This window comes from Saccostrea cucullata, unplaced genomic scaffold (genome assembly GCF_032062105.1).
Source record: "Saccostrea cucullata isolate Sc308-1 unplaced genomic scaffold, CSIRO_AGI_Scuc_v1 ctg4904, whole genome shotgun sequence".
Classification (NCBI taxonomy): domain Eukaryota; kingdom Metazoa; phylum Mollusca; class Bivalvia; order Ostreida; family Ostreidae; genus Saccostrea; species Saccostrea cuccullata.
Genome location: NW_026930743.1, coordinates 4,315 through 21,323, shown reverse-complemented (window position 1 = coordinate 21,323; position 17,009 = coordinate 4,315). Strand labels below are relative to the sequence as shown.

General features: G+C 32.9%; 1 long non-coding RNA gene across 1 annotated transcript; it reads left to right on the top strand.

The window, feature by feature from the left end:
- The first annotated feature begins 6,578 nt into the window (after window positions 1-6,578).
- On the top strand, window positions 6,579-16,539 carry LOC134229910 (uncharacterized). Its single transcript, XR_009984248.1, has 3 exons — window positions 6,579-7,032; window positions 8,735-8,794; window positions 16,157-16,539. It is a non-coding gene; the product is annotated as an uncharacterized LOC134229910 (long non-coding RNA).
- Window positions 16,540-17,009: the final 470 nt, after the last annotated feature.

Sequence of the window (17,009 nt, the reverse complement as noted above, 5' to 3'; positions counted from 1 at the left end):
TATGCCCATCGGCATCCATTCAATATGACCAGAAAATATAGAGTTTACCATATCCATCTTCGATACTCCAGTCCAACTGAACGTTATAAGCTTAGTTTGAAGCTATATTGCAAAGAAACTATTGAAGATTATGATAATTTCTTAAAACTTCATTTGTTGATACATGTACATAATGAGGAAAGCTATTCAACTGGATCAACATTGTTTTACCTTAACAGTTCCTTTGACCCGATCTCAAATTTATTAAGAAATTGACTATGCACATAGTGATACCCCTTCATATTAGAAAACACGCCAACAAAAACTCTTTACCAGTTAAATGAAATTGTCTTGACATGTATAGATTATTTATGCAAGATATAACTGATTTGCTTGAAAATAGTTTGGTTTTGTACAGATTTACATAATTCAATTTGACTTCAGGACTTTGATAAAAATTATCAAAGAATAAGAAAAGAGTATGAGCTAATTTAAGTATTTATGAATAGGGGATTTATAAACAGTTATGTGTTAAATGTTGTGAAATTATGAGATTGTTTATTTCGGTGTTTATATGTATAAAAGAATAGGTGGACTTGATATCCTATTTTGGATTTTTTTGCGAGTCCTCTACCAATCTGTAAATGAAATGAATCCAAAATACATTACAAGCAATGGAAAGAGCGACGTATTCTTAGTTATACTGGGTGGAACATTTGTACAAAAAACAATGCCCTGATGCCATGTATCAAAATTGAAGCAACAATACATAAGTGTCGTCTTCTTGCATTTGACATGACTTTGTACCCGGAGTGGTTTTTAGATAACATAATCAATATTTATAGGAGGCGGGGCTATCGATTGATGTCATTATTGAACTCTCTCTCTCTATCCCTCTCTCTCTCTCTCTCCAGAAATTCAAATACGTATATGGCACAATACAACAACGTCATGTGAATTTTTTTTTAATATGAGTGCACACAAATTAGAAACATTGAAAATAAATAAGAATCTATGGAAGACAGGTTGGAATAAGACGAATATTTTGGCCATATTCTTATCTGGTACAAGGTACAGGTAGGTGAGAGAAAGCTCTGAGATCAGGGACATATCTTCATGTAAAACCTATCTTTTGAATCTCCATAACAGGTAAGGAGTTGCCGAGTAAGACCAGGATAATAATTTCTCTATGAAGTAAATCAGAATCTATGAAAGACAGGTTGGAATAAGACGAATATTTTGTCGTATTCTAATCTGGTACAAGGTACAGGTAGGTGAGAGAAAGCTCTGAGATCGGGGACATATCTCCATGTTAAACCTATCGTTTAAATGACCATAAAAGGTGAGGAGTTGCCTAGTTAGATCAGGGTAAGAATTTCAGTATAAAATAAATCAGAATCTATGAAAGACAGGTTGGAATAAGACGAATATTTTGTCGTATTCTTATCTGGTACAAGGTACAGGTAGGTGAGAAGAAGCTCTAAGATCAGGGACATATCTTCAGGTTTAACCTATCGTTTAAATGTCCATAAAAGGTGAGGAGTTGCCTAGTAAGATCAGGGTAAGAGTTTCTGTATAAAGTAAATCAGAATCTATGAAAGACAGGTTGGAATAAGACGAATATTTTGTCGTATTCTAATCTGGTACAAGGTACAGGTAGATGAGAGAAAGCTCTGAGATCAGGGACATATCTTGTTTAACCTATCCTTTAAATGTCCATAAAAGGTGAGGAGTTGCCTAGTAAGATCAGGGTAAGAAATTCAGTATAAAATTAATCAGTATCTATGAAAGACAGGTAGGAATATGACGAATATTTTGTCGTATTCTTATCTAGTACAAGGTACAAGTAGGTGAGAGAAAGCTCTGAGATCAGGGGAATATCTACATGTTAAATCGATCATTTGTATCTCTATAACAGATAAGGAGTTGCCGGGTAAGACCAGGGTAATAATTTCTGTATAAAATAAATCAGAATGTATGGAAGACAGGTTGGAATAAGACGAATATTTTGGCCGTATTCTTATCTGGTACAAGGTACAGGTAGGTGAGAGAAAGCTCTGAGATCAGGGACATATCTTCATGTAAAACCTATCTTTTGAATCTCCATAACAGGTAAGGAGTTGCCGACTAAGACCAGGGTAATAATTTCTGTATAAAGTAAATCAGAATCTATGAAAGACAGGTTGGAATAAGACAAATATTTTGTCGTATTCTAATCTGGTACAAGGTACAGGTAGGTGAGAGAAAGCTCTGAGATCAGGGACATATCTTCATGTTAAACCTATCCTTTAAATGTCCATAAAAGGTGAGGAGTTGCCTAGTAAGATCAGGGTAAGAAATTCAGTATAAAATTAATCAGCATCTATGAAAGACACGTAGGAATATAACCAATATTTTGGCCGTATTCTTATCTGATACAAGATACAGATAGGTGAGAAGAAGCTCAAAGGTCAGGGACATATCTTCATGTTAAACCTATCTTTTGAATCTCCATAACAGGTAAGGAGTTGCCAAGTAAGATCAGGGTAATAATTTCAGTATAAAATAAATTAGAATCTATGAAAGACAGGTTGGAATAAGACGAATATTTTGTCGTATTCTTATCTGGTACAAGGTACAGGTAGGTGATAGAAAGCTCTGAGATCGGGGACATATATTCAGGTTAAACTGATCTTTTTAATTTCCGTAAAAGGGAAGGAGTTGCCGAGTTCGATGTCGAATTATTAGCTGGTACAAGCTACAGGTAGGTAGGAAAACCCTTTTAAGATCATGGTAATAATTTCAATCTAAAATAAATCATCAGCAATGAATGACATGTAGGATTATGATTATTTACACCCAAATTAGATGCTTTCTTTTAAAATAATTTGCTGTAAATGAATGCATCATATGAATACCTAATAAACAAGATGTGTTTGTGTAGCACTGATGCCCCCATATGGCAAAATAGCAAATATTAAGCTTTTTTAAATGCAAATTTAATTAATAGTTACCAAAAATTAGGTATTCTCAACGGAAAACAATTGTGAAATTTGTGAAAATGTTAAAGTTTTTTATATAAGTACAAAAATCTCTAAGGTCAAGACAAAAATGTCAATGTAATTGGTATCAAAATGAAAGGTCTTGCCACATAGAATTCTTATATAGAGCATGAAAGCCCTAACCCTAACCGGTCAGAAGTTATGACCTAGGTTATTTATTAAAAAGAAGGTCAAACTCCAACGTCAAGGTCAAAGGGTCAATGTTCTTGGTATCCAATGAAGTAACTTCTCACAAGAATTAAATATGTTAAGTATGAAAGCACTAGCCATAATACTTAAAAAGTTATGGTCAATGTTTGCTTCTTTAAAGTAGGTCAATCTTAAAGGTCAAAGGGTCAAAATTCTCGGTATCCAATGAAGTTACTTCTCACAAAGATCAACTATTTGAAGTATTTGAAGTATGAAAGTCCTATCCCCTACTGTTCAAAAGTTATAGCCAAAGTTAAAGTTTCTTCACAAGTACGGAAATCTACAAGTTCAAGGTCAAAGGATCAAGGCTGTTGGTATCAAATGAAAGGTCATTCAAAAAAGATTACATATGTGAAGTATAAATGTCTTGGCATCTACTGTTCAAAAGATATGGCCAAAGTAAAAGTTTATAATTTTCATGACAAATGGGTCAAACTGCAAAAAATTAATATAAATAATCAAGAGCTAATATCAGTCTTTCAGTGCTGAAACAATTGTTTAAAAAGGATGACTCAAAGATCTTTAAAATAAAAAGTCGGTGTGACATTCCACCTTAAAGGTTTATGAAGAGTTATCTGCAATTGATGAAAAGAAGAAAATTTATTATTTCTCCAAGTATCTTAACTTAATAAAGATATAGTTTATTCAAATATTTACAAAGATATTTGTTTGCAAATCAAATAACTTTTTTAAAATATCTTAAATAAAAACATGTGCAGCCCATAGAACTTCAATTAATGTAAAATTCAAGGTGCAATTAATTGGACAAAAATCAAAGTTTTGTACAATTCTCAGTGAAGCATTATTAGCATTATTTGATACCATCTTCAAAAAATCAGACCATTCATTTATTAGGTACGTAAAATGGTCGCTATACATTATAACCTAAATGCTTCGGAATTCTCGCGGGGCTGCCCTTCAATACATGGTCATTAGATAAGAAATGAAATCTAGTAATTTGGACTTTATAATTAGTTTAATTAATTTTTTTTTATATTTCAATCATATTTTACAACAAGTATTAAACAAACATCACTGCCCTAAGTGAAGAAATATAAATAAAGTAAGCACAATGTCATATATTTGTACTTTGGATCACATGAGAAAAAAAAAATTCACTCGAATTATCTAGTGTGAAATATCAGGTATACCAGACCCAGAAAAGTAGTAACTGCCGAATAGTGAGAAATGTAGGATTTGTAGATTTACGTATCCCTTGCTCTATTGAGTTAGGATATGCCTCGTGGGGGAAAAATCTTGAGTTTTGTGAGAAATTAAGTCTTATCGCTAAGCTGGATATTCCTGTGAAACAATACCAGATTTCTTATTAGTGGTTGTTGTATAAGTATAAGTTTCTAATTAGAATAAGAAAATAATTATTTCTATCTCACAACCTCAGTATAATAGTCATTCAATTACACTGGCGGATTAGCTTAGAGGTTAGTGCACCCCCCCCCCCCCCACCCCGGTCCCCTTTTTCTGTCGAATATATACATATGATTTAATAATTTAATAATTTTTAATTTTAATAAAATGAAATTTACCAATCGAATAAATATTATCTAAAATATTTATTATATTTCTGTATGTTTTAACACTGGCAAACTCTTAACTCTGATAAACAACAGCATCCCCCCTTTTCCCTTTCAAGATTCATGGATTCTCCACTGAAATCTGCGTCGCCGTGTGAAACAGTAATAAGAAAGTCTGCTTTCAAGTCGCTGATTAAGGAGATAATCATTGTGTTGCAGGTTTGAATCCATCTAAGGACGTGGAGACCGGTCCTCCAATGAGACCGTATAAACCGAGGTCCCTTGTCGCTGGCACGAAAAAGATCCCTCACTGTGCAGGGGACCAGGGCCCCCTTTTCTTTACAATATAAGCATAAGATTTAATAATTCAATAATTTTAGTGTGGTTGTGGGCTCCTTAACTCTGACAAACAACCGCTCCACCCCTCCTTTCCGCTGTTGGTGCTGGCACGAAAAAGGTCCTGCACTGTTCAGTTACCCAGAGTGTCGAGCAGCTTTCCAACGGCAATTGTTAGTGTTCCCATGAGTGAAAAATTGGAGCGAGGAACTTATTGCAGCATTTAAACACATTTTGTTTTCGTTTCTTACAGGCCCACAATTAACGTTTGTTGCCTGTCTCCATTTGGTAATACCCCCCCCCCCCCCCCCACGTGCATTCTCCATTCACAATACACAGTACCAAACTGCATTAACCGAAATACAAATAAATCACGTGCATTCTCCATTCACAATACACAGTACCAAACTGCATTAACCGAAATACAAATAAATATATAAAAGGAAAATATATCAAGCACTATACCTCAACTCCTTTTATTTTTATTAAAATCAATCCACGCTAGTCTATAATTTATCCATAATTTATATTGATAAATTGTTTATATTTACTGACATTTCCATTTTCCAGCATACGGATTTATATTTAATAACCCCATTGTAAATTACAGATGAAATAAGAAATAAATTACCAACCGAATATGTATTATATATTATTAAAGAATATTTATTTCATTTCTGTTTATTTTAATGCATGTGGAATATTCCATGTACGAGTGAATAGGTCTCTAGTGATGACGTATTACGCATCTTATGAACGATAACTCATTATATGAACGATAACTCATGTTCGACTTCTTTTACGCCATATCTTCTAGTCATTACCTAATATAATTCACTATATAACAATGATTATAAACTTACATGTACTTTGTTAATTTATCTATTCTATTTTAGGACACAAATAAAAATGTATCCCATAGATTAAGATTTAAAAAAACATAAACATAAATCTGCAGACTTGTGGTAAAATTTTAACCAGCTAATTCGTATCGCTTACTAGAAAGGGGGGGGGGGATTAAAATCGCTCTTGTTTGTGGATAATATGCAATCAGCATAACTTTGTTGACTTGTATACTTTTTTTTTACACTTTAATCTAAGTACATGTGTATATGATTTTCAATCTATTTTTAAAAATCTGGACAGTCCGTTTCAACAATTACATGATAATGATGATAATAAGGGACTTAAAATACGGTTTTATACCCACTTCGATTCCATGATTAATTTTATTTAAGCATTTAAAACTGTTCATTCTGTTGTAATGAATGCAAGGACGTCTGCAATTAAAACGTAAAAAAATATTGCCAAAAGAGAAATGCAAAAACTAAGGTGAACTGGCATTCAATCACTAGGTGGCGTATCGCGATAGAATGCTTCTCTCTCATTGGTTAGATTTTTAGTAGAAGAAAGAGGGACAAAATGGCCAAGAAAACACCAAGAACTTGCTCAAGAAAATCAACAGAGATGATAAGATCTTTTGACTCTACACAGAAGAAAGGCACCACAAACGGCAGATAAGATACAGGTAGTTATTTCTTACACTTCAGAGCACCTTTATTTTTGTTTTTATTGACTGCAATCGTAAGAATAAAGTTTGGTCAAAACGGCGCGTTCCAAAAATTCAAATTGACCATAGTACAGTTATAATTATTTTGAAAAAGCGCCTTGTAAATCATTCTCAGGTTAGGTTGTGATACGTATAATTAATTGCTGTTAAAACGGCCGCATGCATTTTGTACCATTGTATTTATCTTGCATGTTTTCGTATGATTATTAGAATATGTTTTTCTGCATCGTCCCGATCACGTTAAAAAGAAATACGTGTTGTAGTATTCCGGAAATTTAAATGTAGGTTGGTTTTAGAGGATAATATCGTTATGAACTTGTATCCGGTGTTTACTTTTTCGGAAAATCGAAAGATTTGCCCCCAGGCTTATGTTCTTTCAGAAAAGGTGAGCTTTGTTGTTCATTATAACTGCTGGATGTGTTCATTGTTATTCGCAGGAATAGTTTCTTGAATCCTACATTTATTTTTTGCTGAATTGTATTTATTATAATATTGATGGAAGACTGTGCTGCACAGCCGAGGAAGGGGTTGAATATATTTTTAACATACATGCAGTCTAGAATCGTAAATATTAGACATGTTAGAAGGCATCATGTTCGGAGAATGCCATTGTGTAGTATTGTATCACTGTGAAATGCCAATTTGTACATGTTGTATAGTCATGAAAGTAAAATTCCTGAGAACTTGCAGATTTGGGGATAGTGAGATAGATTTTGGGAATTAAGTGAATTGATAATTTTCAGAATGCCTCACATTATTCAAGTTGAAGTATTTTATTAAGTTTCATACCATACATTATGATTTTGAAACATTGTCGTACGTGAACAAAATAGTTATACACAAAGATACATAAACATCTTTTCTTACAAGGCATAATTATGATTAATTAAACGTAAAATGTTAAAATGATATTTATTTTTTTAAACTAAGAGATCAGTTGTAATTTCATGCTGACACATATGCCTGTTTTGATCTATATGAAACAATTAAGAGTATTTTATCAACCTAAAACTTGATTTACCGGTAGTGTGCATGGTGTAATTGTTCATTAGAAATACCACGTTTTTATTGTACCTTGTGTATTAAATGTGGTGCAGTTTCTAAATACATCAGAAATCACAACCATAAAAATGATTCTCTTGATCAGATATGAACAGAACAGTATTTACCTGAAGTGGGTATTATGATCTAGACTGGAGCTTGATGAAATGGGCAATTGGCCATTTTCAATTTCTTAAGTTACATGTATTGATTCATTATACAGTCATATACTTGTATTTATTTGTTACCCTTTAGAGAACTTTTTATTAATGTGGACACGTCACCAACACAGTCTCATCCGAGGGACCAGTCTCTATGTACTACATTGGATTCAGACCCGTGATGTAGGAATCAGCTCTTACTCCCCAACTCTAGGCGTGTCGCTCTAACCACTGGCAATGTGACCCATTATGAAAATTTGACATAATACTTTAAATTCATGATCTCTAAATTTTATTGACTTGATAAAATGACTGATACACAAATAAGACTTTTGTAATCTCTCTGTTTATAGCTGTTTACCATTTGCCATATTTCTATCACTAAATCTAATTAAATCAGTTTTCAACAATAGCCACTGAAGAGTCCTAGTTGTGTCTTATTATACAGATGATTTTCCCTTGATGTAAAATAGAATTTGAAATAAAATTAATTATCAAATAAATTATAATTTTGAATCGGAGAACATGGAGAGGCCAGGGCCTACATATCTTAAACAAACATAATTTAGATGTAGTCTTGTTTTTATGGAAAATTATAACTTATTTAATTTTTCTCACTCTCAGATATAATTGCATTGCAAGATCTTGTAAAGGTTGTGATAACCTGATAGGACTACCAGTGTCTGCCACTTAGAATTAGACCAGAGTATGACTGTGATAATTTCCAATCATTTTTTCATTGTCATGTGTCCATTAGAATTTTCACTGCATGTCAGGTGCAAGGAAATGGACATGCAAGTGGTTTTTGGGACTTTTCTGAGCTCATGCTAAAAACAAAAAAGTTAATGTACGGTATTGTACCAACTCGATCTATTTTAATTTCAGATATCCATGGAACAAATCATCTGAAAAAAAAGAGAAGATGAAGAATACTTCTGTTAAAAAGTATGTTTTAGTAGTAAGAAGTTAAGTAACTCTATATTAGGAAATTAAGGACTAAAGCACAAAGTTTATGTTTTTATTTTCTATTGTTTTCTTAATCTCACTGTATAATTTAAAGCTCTCTATTTATCATAGTCAGTGGTTGTCAGTGTGTGTGTGTGTGTGGTGGGGGCGGGGGGACGTAAGCTGCTTCCTCTACTTTTTAAGCTTTATATAATATCTTTATATGTTCGGCATTTCCATCAAATTAACGGATGTTAACATTTTCTTAGAAAGTCTAATTTTGCCTGCTACCTACTAAAATTCTATGATTTATTTAAAATAAGTATTTATAAATAGGCCTATTTTTAGGTCACCTTAGTAAACTCAGGTGACCTATTACTATCTGTTTTGTCTGCTGTGTGTTAACATTTGAACATTTTCAGCTTCTTCCTTGCAACCTCTCAACCAATTTCAACCAATATTGATTTATATAATTGGTACAAAGCATCTAAGGGTGAAGGGGAACAAAATTTGTAAATTTTATGATACCCCCCCTTCTTTTTTACTCCTGGACATCAAGCAGTCAAACTGTTGGCATGATTGTAATGAGCACTGAGTCATCTACCATAATTATGAAATTCATGGCCCCAAGGTCAGGGATTCTACCCCTGCGAAATGATCAAGAATAATTCTTGAACTTTGAAGAAAAGTTCATGAATTATATTCTTGAATCAGCTCATGAATTGTTCAAGAAGATCCCATGACGTTAAAATTGGACACTCATGATTTCATGGATTTTATTCATGAAAACCAAGTTCAAGAATATTCAAGAATTATTTGTTGTTCATGAACAAACTTGGATTTTTTAATTGCCTGCAAAATGATCAAGAATAATTCTTGAACTTTCAAGAAAACTTCATGAATTATATTCTTGAACTTTCAAGAAAACTTCATGAATGATATTAATAGGTTCAATGCATTTTCATGAACTAATCATGAATAATTTGTAAAAGTTATTTAGGAATGTTCATGAACTATTCATGAATGTTCTTGCTTTTTTTAAACAAAAATGTAATAAATTATGCAAAATGAAAAACTGTAAAAGAAAATATTTTAATAGCATCTTCAATGATTTCACAGAATTTTTGTTTTCCAATCATGGTTACAAAATCTTTGTTCAAGTAAACAACTCTGATAAGTGATATCGATAATAAATAAAATTATGTAGTTCATTCCTAGTAAAATTATGAAAAATTTTAATTCTAACGCGACTCTGCAGAATCCTTAACCTTACTTGGTCAAGAGGAGTGTGGGTTCCTTATTCAGCGTATTTCAAAGTGTATGCTTAAAATGGAATGGTTTTTAATCCAAGTCTCACTGTCTGGCAGATAAGTGTGTTCAGCAATTAGGGCAACAGCTAAAAGGGCTTTCAAAGATTTTGAGAAGAGATGGTCAAATAAAAAAATCTTATTGGCTTTCCCTGTGGAATTTTCAGAATTTCATCACTTGGATACTTTGATCGATTACGATTCATATTTTCATTCCTTTCTTTTGTTTTTCTTCAAGATCCAGGATTTTTTTTTTTTTGGCAGCCAGAGTTTTTTAATCTTCTGATCTCAACTCATCAACATTATCTGTGAACTGCTTCTCTTTTCCCTACAAGAACAAAGATTTTCTGAAAATGCTCATAAATGTGAAAACTTAAGACTTAATTTTTTTTTTTTTTTTTTTGCAAAATTGTTTCATTTAATTCTGCATCATAGGCACTGCCATATTTTAAAGCATTCCGAGCGGGAGTTTAGCCTGTTTTCCTTGCCCGCCATGTTCAAGATGTTATAGGTGAACAGGATGGATTTTCCAATCTTTAACTAGTGCTAATTGTAACGGGGACCGTTACAGATGTTCCCCAAACGCTCCCCAACTCCCTTTGGTGCCATATTCCCTGTAAGTTTCATTAAATAGGACAAAATCTATGCATTTGAGACTTTAACAACGCCAAGTTCATTCAGATTTTAGCATTGCACGCGTGCGCATGTGAATGCATGTGCGTAATGACCATATCATCTTGTCTACACAATCTATACATTTTAATATACTAAATATTAAAGTATTTAATCCAAAAGTATTTAAAAATACGCTCATTGATTCAAGTGTATTTTTGATTTAACTCATTTCACGTGCGCGCACGTGCATACATGAGCATGGTGACCATATCTTCTTGTAGAAGTCCATTACATCTATCTATGTTCTAAATCCCACCCTGTTTGGTTGAAAAACATGGGAGTTATAGCTATTTAAAGTTTAAGCCAATCAGATTGCAGCACACATGCATGCGTGTGATTTCATAAATTTTTATCTTTATCGTATTGAAGGATATCTAAATGAATGACTATATTTTAAAATTCCAAACATTTCGTCAAAAAACAAAGGAGATAAAGCCATATAAAGTTTCAGCCAATCAGATTGCAGCACACGTGCATGCGCCTGATTTCATGATTTTTTTTCTATATCATATTTTAGGATATTCTAATGCATGACTATGTTTTAAATTTCAAAGCATTTCGTCAATAAACAAAGGAGATATAGCCATTTAAAGTTTAAGCCAATCAGATTCCAGCACGCGCGCATGCGCATGCTTTCATGAAAATTTATATATATCATGCTGTAGATCTTCATAATGTAGGACTATGTTCAAAATTTCAAAAGATTATGACAAGAAACAAGAAAGTTATTGAGACTTTAGTTTCAGCCAATCAGAGCGAAGCACACGTGCATGCGCATGAGATCTTGCTATTTTGACCATGCCATCTTGTCTATACTACTAATGTATCCTTACATTATGAGTTTCAAAAAAATTCATCGAGAAAAAGAAAAGTTACAGCAATGTCCATTATATTGGTCATTTCACGTGTTGCACGTGCGCGCTCTTGCAAGCACGTGCGCGCAAAATGACCTTCGTTCGGCAAATCTACATAACATGTCTACTGACCCTAAAAACATTTTACCTTAGTCGGATGTGTAGTTTACAAGATCACTCGTGGACAAAATTTTCCCAGGAAGAAGAAAAATAATAATAACTAGTGCTAATTGTAACGGGAACCGTTACAGATGTTCCCCAAACGCTCCCCAACTCCCTTTCGGTGCCATATTCCCTGTAAGCTTCATTAAATAAGACAAACTCTGTGCATTTTTGACTTTAACAACGTGTTCCCAGAAGGATACCAATTATATTCAATTTTTAGCATTGCACCCAAGCGCATGTGAATACATGTGCGTTATGACCATATTATCTTGTCTACACTATTTATATATTTTAATATACTATATATTAAAGCATTCAGTCCAAAAGTAATAAAAATCACTCATTCAAGAGTATTTTTGAATATACTCGTTTCAAATGCACGCACGTGCGTGCACTGCATGATGATCATACCTTCTTGTAGGAGTCCCTTACATCTATCTATGTTCTAAATCCCATCCTGTTTGGTTGAAAAACAAGGGAGTTCTAGCCATTTAAAGTTTCAGCCAATCAGATTGCAGCACACGTGCATGCGCGTGATTTCATGATTTTTTTTCTATATCATTTTGTAGGATATCCCAATGCATGACTACATTTTAAATTTCAAAGAATTTCGTCAAAAAACAATGGAGAAATAGCCATTTTAAGTCTCAGCCAATCAGATTGCAGCACACGTGCATGCGCGTGATTTCATGATTTTTTTTTTTCTATATCATTTTGTAGGATATCCTAATGCATGACTACATTTTAAATTTCAAAGAATTTCGTCAAAAAACAATGGAGAAATAGCCATTTTAAGTTTCAGCCAATCAGATTGCAGCACACGTGCATGTGCGTGATTTCATGATTTTTTTTTCTATATCAGTTTGTAGGATATCCTAATGCATGACTATATTTTAAATTTCAAAGAATTTCGTCAAAAAACAAAGGAGATATTGCCATTTAAAATTTCAGCCAATCAGCTTGCAGCACGCGCACATGCGCATGCTTTCATGAAAATTCTTATATATCATGCGGTAGATCTTCATAATGTAGGACTATGTTCAAAATTTCAAAGGATTATGACAAGAAACAAGAAAGTTATTGAGACTTTAGTTTCAGCCAATCAGAGCGAAGCGCACGTGCATGCGCGTGAGATGTTGCTATTTTGACCATGCTATCTTGTCTATACTACTAATGTATCCTTACATTATGAGTTTCAAAAAATTTCATCAAAAAATAGAAAAGTTACGGCAATATCCATTATATTGGTAATTTCACCTGTTGCACGTGCGCGCTCTTGCGAGCACGTGCGCGCAAAATGACCTTTGTTTGGCAACTCTACATAACATGCCTACTGACCCTAAAAAGGTTTCACCTAAGTCGGATGTGTAGTTTACAAGATTACTCGTGGACAAAATTTTCCCAGGAAGAAGAAAAATAATAATAAGAATAATAATAATAAGAAACAGAGTAAAAACAATATGTTCCCCAACTTCGTTTGGGGAACATAATAATAATAAGAAACAGAGTAAAAACAATATGTTCCCCAACTTCGTTTGGGGAACATAATAATTAAATGTAACGTAATTTGGTTGGATCCTTACTCATAACACAGTTTGACAAAATTTTCATTGAAAAAGACATAACTGAACTCTTACAAATAGACAGTAACATCTTGACAAATATCTCAGATTCAGCGATTGCCTCCATTTTTTTGTAACTCACCATTAATATCTGCAGTTATTAAGTAAATTGATCCTCTGGATTTTCCTTCTTCATATTCTGTTATTTTCTTCAAAGGTTGACAAAGAATGACTAGATCTACGCTAATAATCCTCCGACTCTACCGATTCACTTTCCAATGTCTCGCGCGTTTCAAAGTTTGCGCCTTTTAAAAAGTGTCATGCAGAGCTAATTAAGAAATAGTTTCGAATTGCCAAGATTGTTGTTAAACAAAAAATAACAAACACTATCTGAATGCTTTTTCACTGAAATTAATTTTTTTAAATTAATATAAGTTAAATAATTTATTGAATTGGATTTTTTACATTATACCTAAAGAGCCACAGTTTCGTATTTTCAAGTATGGCCGCCCCCAAATCATGAGGACAACAAATAAATCTTGGGAACCACTCGCCATCAAACAGAGTACCCTGAGCTATGTATAGGTATATAGTGTATAGGAGAATAGACTACAAAATACGAATGTGGGTCATGTCATAGATACTTCACAACCATGTAGCCTGTGCTGTATCATTTACACACGATGGACAGAAAAATGTGACTTGATAACTGCATCAAAATATAAAGCGTTTGACCCAAGAATAGTACGGACAAGAGATATGATTTTTTAGCTGTAAATAAATCTAAGATACGTTTTTACGAAGATCATGAAATTTTTCGTAGACTATAAGTCTGTTTCATTTTCTCACAACTTGTTAAAAGTTTGGCAAATAGAGAAAATTCGGTCGAACAAAGTTGTGTCGTGAAAAATGAGATAATTTAAAGCACAATATTAATATAGCTGGCCATTTTAAATGATGAAGAAACATTAGCAATTCAATATGAGAAAAAAAATGCTGTCAATATTGATGCAGTGTTCTTTAAATTAAGATCATAATTTAATTACAATCTCCCTTCTAGACAGTACATAACAGAGTTTTATTATCCTGAAGAATCTAAGTTACCGATACGGAGAGTAGAAAATAGTGATTTTAACCTCTTATGTTCTCCTACTTGTCTCTGATCCAATACTTTCAAAATCAAAACAAAAGCATGTCATTAATTAAATCAGGGGTTTGTTCAACAATTGCATCTGCATGCAAAAGTTGTATTATGGGAGTAATGAGTGTTTTCTGGAGATCGTTTTTGACAATTATTTTTACATATTTAGTCTTCATGAAAATTCATGAACATTCATTACCTTGAACTATTAAGGTTTTTTCTTTAAACTGAAAATTAACAATATTCATATCTGTTCATCATTTGTTCATGAACTATGAATTATGAATGTTTTCATGAATTTTATTCATGAACAACTTTTATGAACCTGTTAAGAAACCTTTAAGAACCATTCATGAACAATTATGAACAACTCATAAAGGTTCTTAAAATCATGAATATCATTTCGCAGGGGTAGTACTAGGATTGGTCCATATAGCTCTTTGGAATTAATCAACCATTTATGATGAAATAAAACTTAAGATAACATTTAGAAAATGTTGAAATGTGTGGCCCTAGGGTTAGTGGTTCCTGTGGGGTGGGGTACACAACTGGTGGTTTCAAAATGGAATTGCATTTTATCTTTATTACTCTGATCCACCTTTGGGTATTGAGTAACCAAAGTAAGCATGCTAAGTGTATAATTATGATAAACAATGGTGCGTCTTTCAAAATTTGGAATTTCATGGCTTCTTGTTTAAAACACAAACCAAATTCAATGGAGTGAAAGTTGTTACATGATACCTATTAGGTCTGTGGGCCTCTAGCTGCTATTCAGTTAAAAAAATATTTTGATGAACAAGTAGAATGAAAGAAAATTCCTTAATTTATTCTGAAAATCAGGAACAAATCTATACATACATATTCAGGTACATTTAAATCAATTCAATTTTTTCCTAGTCAAGTGTTTAAAAGAGGCAACTTTAAGGACAGACGAGACGTTCCTTAATAATAGATAAATTTTTCTAGGAGTTTGTCATTGAAGTATTGCTACTTAAACATGTTTACTCACAAAAAATTGAGGTACCTTACCAGGCATTTCTGCAAAATACCAGGGGTAGTTTTTCTTATATAATCCTTTGGGGAAGAAAAATAATTTTCCAGTTTCAAATCTTTAAGGATTTGGATTTTTTAAAGACGTTTAGAAACTGGTTTAGAAATAAGAATGTTATTAGAATTTTGAATATTTTTCATACATTACGAAGATATACAAAACAGATTTTGAGGAACGTCTCCTTTGACCTTAATAAACTAATCATATTTTACACTTGATAAATTTTTAGATTTCATTTTAAATCATTCTGATAAAAAAAAATGCTTAAAATGTGAAATAATCAAACAAAGGCTTGTACTAGAACAGCATTAGGGACTTAGTCAATCCAATTAATATTAAATGTTAGATACTGCCTAAATCTAACAACATCCTGTAGAGTGTCTCGTCAGAGGTCAAATTCTATTAACCAATCAAATAGTCAACTGCAAAATTATTGTTTTTCATATATTGAAATGAATAATTCTAGAGTTGTTCCGTATTTGACATCTGACGTGACCTTCTATGGGATGTTGTTAGATGTTGTGTAGCGAGTATGCGAGAGGATCTAACATGTTGTTTTATTTAGATTGGGATTTTGTTAAACTATATTTATATATATTTTCAATAGGTTGAAGTAACTGATGAGCAGATCAATCCAACTTGAACATGATATCATTTCTCCAATGATGAAAACAAGTCTCTCTATACTCAAGCATTGACATTTTTAAAGTCGACTGAAACTGGAACAGGTCATACATGCAGACTACATTGATGTGTTGCACAGTTCCGAAAACATGCAGCTACCACTAGCATAAGCATGATAAGTGTAAGTGGGTCATCAAAAAATGAGAACCACTCATTAAGGACTTTTCTGTTGGTTGATGATGGACTACAAACTGATTTTTTAACAAAGGAATCCACCTTGGTGCTTATTGGCTACTTATGATGTGAACTTGTGCATTTATTATACCAAGTAATTTTACATTTCCTTGATAATACTATACTTGCATAAACCGAATTCAGATTTATTGCAATAATGCAGTTCTAAGTTCCTCTCGCAAGATTATATCTCTGATGTATGAGACATCATTAATTGCAGACATTTTCTCTGTCCTCCTGTCGTGACTTGAGGGCTTGGACTTAGCTGTAAAAATGTTTATGATGCAAGAGAAAATAAATGTTCTACCCGATGTATGTAAATGTTGATAATAACATTAAATATTCTTTGATAACTAGTGTTAGTGTGTTGTTGTTTTTTCCAATATGAGAATTCAGGGGGAAAATGACTTTTGGTTGAAAACCAAGGCTAAATTGTGTAGTCAATACTACAGTTTCCGTTGCGGAAACCTATAGTATACCCTATGTATATCAATATTGTAAACGCATACTGAAATCTTGCGTATACCTCAAGTTTCAGCAAGTTTCTGTTGCGGAAACCATTGGTAAACCATATGTATTTCAACCATATACGCATGCTGAAA